The 7269-nt window shown below is 35.5% G+C and overlaps 1 non-coding gene across 1 annotated transcript; it reads right to left on the minus strand.

The window, feature by feature from the left end:
- Positions 1-6670: 6670 nt before the first annotated feature.
- On the minus strand, positions 6671-6777 carry LOC136225009 (small nucleolar RNA R71). Its single transcript, XR_010686749.1, has one exon. It is a non-coding gene; the product is annotated as a small nucleolar RNA R71 (small nucleolar RNA).
- Positions 6778-7269: the final 492 nt, after the last annotated feature.

Raw genomic sequence — 7269 nt, forward strand, 5'->3', positions numbered from 1 at the left:
CTACTCTTTGTCTCTTACTGTATATTATTAGATTTATTCTTTATTTTAAATTATTAGATACTCAAATTCAAATATTATTGGTTAAAATCTTTTAGAGTTGAAATTAAATACAACAACAACTAATTGTATACGCCACTTTAATCAAAAACGGAAAAAAAAGTAATCAGGTCATTTTCTATTTAAAAAAAAACATTCCATTATATATTTAAATTTTAATAAAAATATAACAAATCAAAATTTATTTATAATTTATTTTGTATATATATAATTTAGAAAAATAATTTTAAATATAAATTTAATAAATAAATATTATTTATTTATTAAATCATCCGGTTCGACCAATCCGAATCATCCGGTCCGACCAAATGATCCGTGACCCTTTTATAAATCCGGGTTGATGTCCAGTCCGGTTCTGATAACATTGCTGTTATCTTTACTGAATGCATATTATTATTCAACTCTCGGTTTGTTGGAACAGGTTTACTTTCTTATGAAGATGGTAGACCTGTTGAGGGTAAGGGTATTGGAAGGAAAGGAATAGATCGACTGCAAGATACATGTGATTCTTTCTTAAATGGGAAGCAATTTGCTTATGATGGAGAGAAGAGCCTGTTCACTATTGGTGCACTATTGGTCACTTCTAACAGGTGGGTGGCTAACGATTGGAGTTCTAAACAAGTTCTCCTTACAATCATTTTTCTATGTGCTAGAAATAATGGAAATGCAAGCCCTAATGGCCATGGTAGTCTGAATGATGCTGATAGAAAGAGAGCGTGACGTCCGTATCATTCCAAAACTTTCAAAGTGGAGTTAAGTTTTGCAAGAGAAATTCCCATGCAAGCCATTGCAAGTGCTTTACGTGGACAGGAATCAGAGAAATCTCAGGAAGCCATAAGGGTGCTGGAGATTATCTTGCGTCAGCATGCTGCTAAACAGTAAATGAAACCTTTTACAATTTCATTTCTTTTTTATCTTTGAGGTTATAATGCTGCGTCATTTCTAATGCAAACTGTCTACCACAGGGCTGCCTCCTGGTTCAGCAGAATTTCTTCCACAACGATTCAAAAAATTTCACTGATGTTGAATGTAGGGGATTCCATTCGAGCTTTCGGACCACTCAGGGTGGTCTGTCTCTGAATATCGGTAAGAATGCTTCACTGTTGCTCCATATTTGAGTTTTCTTGGAGTTGTTTTTCACTTGTTTCCTTCCTTTCCAGATGTACCCACAACCATGATTGTTCAGCCTGGTCCTGTTGTTGATTTTCTTATTGCCAACCAAAAAGTCTCAGACCCCTTTTCAATTGATTGGAATAAGGTAATTAGCTTTCCTTGTACTGCCACTGGCTTATTTACTGCCTTTGGTTCCTTGAAAATAATGTACTCTTTTGGTTCTTTGAATTATAGTATTCTTTTCTTGACAGGCAACGCGGACTTTGAAAAATCTGAGGATTAGGGTTGATCCCGGCAACCAAGAGTATAAGATAACCGGTCTCTCAGACCGCCCATGCAGTGAGCAAATGTATGCAAAGTTTCTTTTGGTTCTTCTAGCCTTTTTAGGTTAATCTATGTGCATCTCAAGAAGTTGTTATTGCTGTTAATTTGCATGTCATTGTTTCTGTAGGTTTGAATTGAGGCAAAAGAGTGATAATGGAGAATGGAAGGTGACTGAAGTAATTGTTCATCATTATTTTACCAGTAATAGATGCATAGAATTGCACTATTCTGGTGACCTTCCTTGCATTAATGTTGGGAAACTGGAGCGTCCTACTTGTTGAAATGATAAACCTATAATTAATAGAGTCTTTAATGTGGTTCAGTGTATTATCCAAGAGTCATTTCTGTATCTGTGTTTGTATCTGTATTTATAGAGAGTTAATGTTGTTTACTAAGAGTCATGTTTGTAATCTATAAATACCTATCAATACAAGTAGTAAGACAAGAGAATCAGAAGAGAATTTCTTCCAGCAATTATACTCTTCCTCTATACCTCTGAAAGTTTATTTATTTGATCCAACAAATTGGTATCAGAGCCAGACAAAAATTCTCCTGAAAATTAAGAATAATGGTGAAAAGAGAAATCGCCATTGATTCGTGGGAGACCAAGTTCCAGATTTGGAAAGCTATGCGCTTATGCATAGATGACATCAAAGAACAAGTTGATTCTTTGACCTTCGAGGAGATCAGGAGGGTGTTGGAAAATGATTTGGGATTGGTGAAATATGCTTTGGATGAACAAAAGAAATTTGTCATGCAATGTCTAGTGGAATCCTTAGAAAATGATGATGATGATGATGAGAATTCTGAGGATTTAGGAGAAATTGGTGAAAGACATGCGAAGGTACAAGAACATGTATCTGATGATGAGGAGAAAATAGAAGATTCTCCTATGATGGGTCTTTTGCCAGAAACTGATCCACTCAGTAAGAAGAAAGAAGTTCCAAGTAAGTTCAACATTAGCAAGGCCATGATGAAGAGAGTTTCCTATATTAAAGCCAATTATGAGGAACTTACAACGGTCCGTCTTTGTCGACTGTTAGAGGAAGATATGGGAATTGAGAAATTTGCACTTGATCCATTCAACAAATATATAAGCAATCATATAGATGACGTATTGCAATGGGCTGATGAGAATTCGGACTCCGTAGATAGAGAGATTGATGAGGACGACGAAGATGAAGTAAAACCAAAGAATAAAATTAGTGCAAAGCAAATGGTGCAAACTTGTGAAGTAACTAAAAAGAGGAAGAGGCTTGATAAAGAAGTGAACGCATCAGGCAAGAAGCAAAGTAAGCCTGTGGAAGAAACAACGAAGAACAATAGTGGTGCAAAAGGCACTCAGGATGCATCCAATGATAGTTGTTCTCAATTATCTAATGTCAAGGAAAAGGGAGATTCAACACCAGCTTATGGTAAAAATGTTGAGATCAAAAGTGAGACAGAGCTAATGAAGGAAATGAAAGAAATATTTTTCATAGAAGAATTTCCATCAAACACATCTGAAAAATAAATCATGGAAGTTAAAAAGAGAAAGGAAAGAGTGAAAGAAGTCGAGGGAATTGACATGCGTAGTATTATGTCAATGTCATATAGAAGGTGCACTATACCAGTTGACGATAATAATAGTGATGTTGATGGTACTGACGAAGATGATGATGATGAGGAAGAAGAAAATGATGGAGATACTAATGGGGATGATGGAAGCTACCGTGAAGATGTCGATAACAATGAATTTCGAAGAAAACATTGGAGATAATTATGGGGTTGACGGCAGCTAGAGTGAAGAGATGAAGTTTGAAGATTTAAACAGATTACAGACTACCGATTGTTTTTGGTGTTACGAAGGGATAAAAAAATTATAAGTTTAAGGGGGTGTGTTGAAATAATAAACCTATAATTAATAGAGTCTTTAATGTGGTTCAGTGTATTATCCAAGAGTCATTTCTGTAACTGTGTCTGTATCTGTATTTATAGAGAGTTAATGTTGTTTACTAAGAGTCATGTTTGTAATCTATAAATACCTATCAATACAAGTAGTAAGACAAGAGAATCAGAAGAGAATTTCTTCCAGCAATTATACTCTTCCTCTGTACCTCTGAAAGTTTATTTATTTGATCCAACACTACTTTCATTCCCATTGAGGTTGGCAATTAAAGTAATTTGTCAGTGTATGTTTGACCTTTGGTGTTTATGTTGCTAATTTTTTTTCCCTCTTTCCAGCTTTGTTCCTTGGTGTCCTTGCAACCGTACACGAAAGCACTCAACAACTTTCAATGGGCTTCTTTGGTGGAGAAATCTAGGCAAAAGCCACAAGAAAGAATGGCTACTTTAACAAATGTGAGTAGCTTCGGATGCCTTCTGTTTGTATCATAGAATTTTCCTTAGGCTGGTTCTCATTCATGAAATATTTTCCAGGCTCTAAAAAGAAGCAACTATGTTGCCGAGCCCATGCTAAAGTCGTGTGGTATTTCCATCCAAAGTAACTTTGCTCAAGTTGAAGGCCGTGTCTTGGCAGCTCCAAAAGTATTCCTCTAAGATTGCGTTGGTTTATGTTTATTTAGTCATTTGATTCCAGTGTGATATAGAGGTGTTGCTTTAAGAATTCACCAATTCTTCTTTTGTACTAGCTGAAAGTAGGTAATGGAGAAAATTTCTTCCCTCGGAATGGTCGCTGGAATTTCAATAACAAGGTACCAGTTTCTCCTTTTTTTATGACCATAATTTTGATTTCCTTTCTAACACCATCATTGATTTTTTATACAGAAACTTGTGGATCCATGCAAGGTAGAGCGATGGGCTGTTGTGAACTTTTCTGCATGATGTGATATTAGAGGTCTTGTTGAGACTCTGAAGAAGTGTGGAAACATGAAAGGAATTGTAAGTTGACTCGAATTGCATTAATTAATACTATTTGCAAACAGTTCACTGAAATGGACTTCTCTTTTGTGTTATGTAGTCGGTAGAAAAACCTGTTGAAATACTTGAGGAGAATCCACAATTTAGGCGAGCCTGTTAAGCCCAAAATATACCTAAAATATCATTAATATTTAGATCAGTTTTGCTACGAATTTGTGCTATTTATATCTATTTAGAGTACTTTTACATTCGAATATATTTCTTTCATGCAAGGTACCTAAATATTTGGTAAAATCCAAATAGGAACGAAAAGAGGTTAAAAACAGAATAAAAACCCTACAAAAGGAGTCAAAGACGACGAAGATCAAACACGCCAAAACGAGGACGAGGACAAAGGTCGAAGAAACGGAAAATACTCCGTGTCGCGACCGAGAATCCTCCATTCTCGGTCGCGACACGCGTCACCAGCTTATTCCCTTAACGATTTCGAAGACCAAATAATTGCTCCCCCATTCTCGGCAATTTCAGAAATTCCTGGAGAGCCATTCACACATTCATTTTTGACGAAACGCGTTCGTTCGGGTGGATAAAAACATCCCTTCGCTGAGGATACGACCCTTCACAACAGACACGACACTTCAATCACGACTCTTCAACATCTATAAATAAAGAGTTGATGGACATTTTGGAGATATAGAAAAAGAGAAGATTAGTATAGAATTAATGCAGGAATTCTGAGTCAAGCGATTTAGAGTTTAGAGTTCATTTCTGTAAAAGTAATATGATGTACACACATTGTTTACTCAATAATTACAAACACAGTAGCATTTAGATTTGTTCATATTAGTTTATATTTTGGTAGTAGCCGACTGAATCTCTATTACGAAGTTACATCGAGAAGATTGAGTAGAGGATCCGCCCTGAGTCTGACAAACTCTAACGAAACCCAAGGAAAGGATTGACAACCCGTTCACTTGCAAGTCGTCAAATGTTTTCATGCTTCTTGTTCTCTGTAAACTTGTATCAAATTCATATTTCATCTAATAAAGTTCATTCTATTCGATAGATTTTTATGTAGCACTTTGGTAAATGATTCGAAGTGAGTTCTGGTGTTTTCATTAAAACGTAGTTAAATTCAAAATCTTTACAAGGAAACTTTGTTGAACACTTAGGCAAATTGATATCATCAGTAGAGTATCAATTTGGTTAAGGTAGCGATCTAACCCGACCGTAGGAGGATTGACTGCAGTTCAAAGCCCTAAAATTAGAGGAATCGACGTTTATTTCATCGTTATAATTTATACAAAGTTTAAAGTTGTTTTCTTTGCTTAATGCAAACGAATACATTTGTTTACTTTTCTAAAGAACTAAACGTTTATGTTTTGTAAATTTATCCCTAAATCAGAAGTATTTTCTAACATTTGTTATACTCTAATCTAATTCTTACTCTAGCGATTTCAAAACCAAATCCAATTAAACGATTTTACATATTATAAACCTTTAAAGTAAATCTAACTGTTTCAAAATAAGTTTTCGTTAAAAAGCGTTCCATGTGGGTTCGATATCTTTTATTACTACAAGCGTATACCGTGCACTTGCGGAAATCGCTCAACAAGTTTTTGGCGCCGTTGCCGGGGAACGCCAAAATTTTCGACAAAAATTTAGATTTTTCATGTTTTATTTCGAATCTAGGTTTATTTATACTTATTCAAAATTTTATATTTTACTTATTTCAAATTACTAACATATTTATTTTTCAAATTCTATTTTGAAGGTAGTTTCGGTTCGTGCGAAATTTCAAGTTCATACGCAGTTCTCGAAGTTCAGGCATTCCACCAAAACGGCTAGACCTAGAAATTGAAAAAACGGTTAAAAAGAACAAGAAAGACAAGAAAAACAAAAACAAAAACAAGACTCCAATAAAAACTAGAGTTACTGAGCCAGAAATTATGGCTACACTTATGGATTACGCTAGGCCAGGAGTGGCCGGTGTAACAAACAGCATAGCTAGACCCCAAATAAATGCAAACCAATTTGAAATTAAGCCAGCATTGCTTAATATGTTGCAAAATAATGTAACATTTTTCGGGTTACCTAACGAAAATCTAACACCCATTTGACAAATTTTTTAGAAATTTGCGACACTTTTAAGGTTGCAGATGTGACTGCGGAAGCAATCAAACTTCGCCTTTTTCCTTTTAATTTAAAGGATCGAGCCAAAGAATGGTTAACTTCTATGCCAGCCGCAACATTTGAAACTTAGGAGCAATTAGCCCAAGCGTTTTTATCAAAATATTTTCCTTTAGCAAAAACCGCAAGAGTCATAAAAGAGTTAACATCTTTTTCTCAAAATGATAATGAAACTCTTTATGAGGCTTGGGAACGTTTTAAAGAACTTCAACGTTTATGCCCACACCACCAATTGTCCGCTGAACTTTTAATGCAAACATTTTATAATGGATTGAATCCTACAACTAGATGTTCATTAGATGCTATGTTTGGAGGGTTATTCATGAAGAAAACGTCGGCCCAAGCAAGAGAACTTTTGGAGGAAATGGCAATCAACAGTAGTATGTGGCCCGCGGAACGTGGACATATACCAGTGGCGAAACCATCATCCTCAACTACATCATTAGTTAAAGGTATAGTGAATCTTGATCCAGTTGCGATGTTGCAAGCCCAATTTTCTGCCTTATCGCACAAAATTGATAGGTTTATGGCACCGTGTGATCCTAATGGTAATCCAATCCAAACGGATGTGGATTATGAAGGTATGAGCGAAATTGAACAGGTAAATTTTGTCCAAGGGCAAAACCAAACTAATAACCCTTATTCCAATACATATAATCCTGGATGGAGAAATCATCATAACTTTAACTGGAGAGATAATAATAATAATGCCAATGCTAATCAAAA

The sequence above is a fragment of the Euphorbia lathyris genome, chromosome 3 (genome assembly GCF_963576675.1).
Source record: "Euphorbia lathyris chromosome 3, ddEupLath1.1, whole genome shotgun sequence".
Taxonomy (NCBI): domain Eukaryota; kingdom Viridiplantae; phylum Streptophyta; class Magnoliopsida; order Malpighiales; family Euphorbiaceae; genus Euphorbia; species Euphorbia lathyris.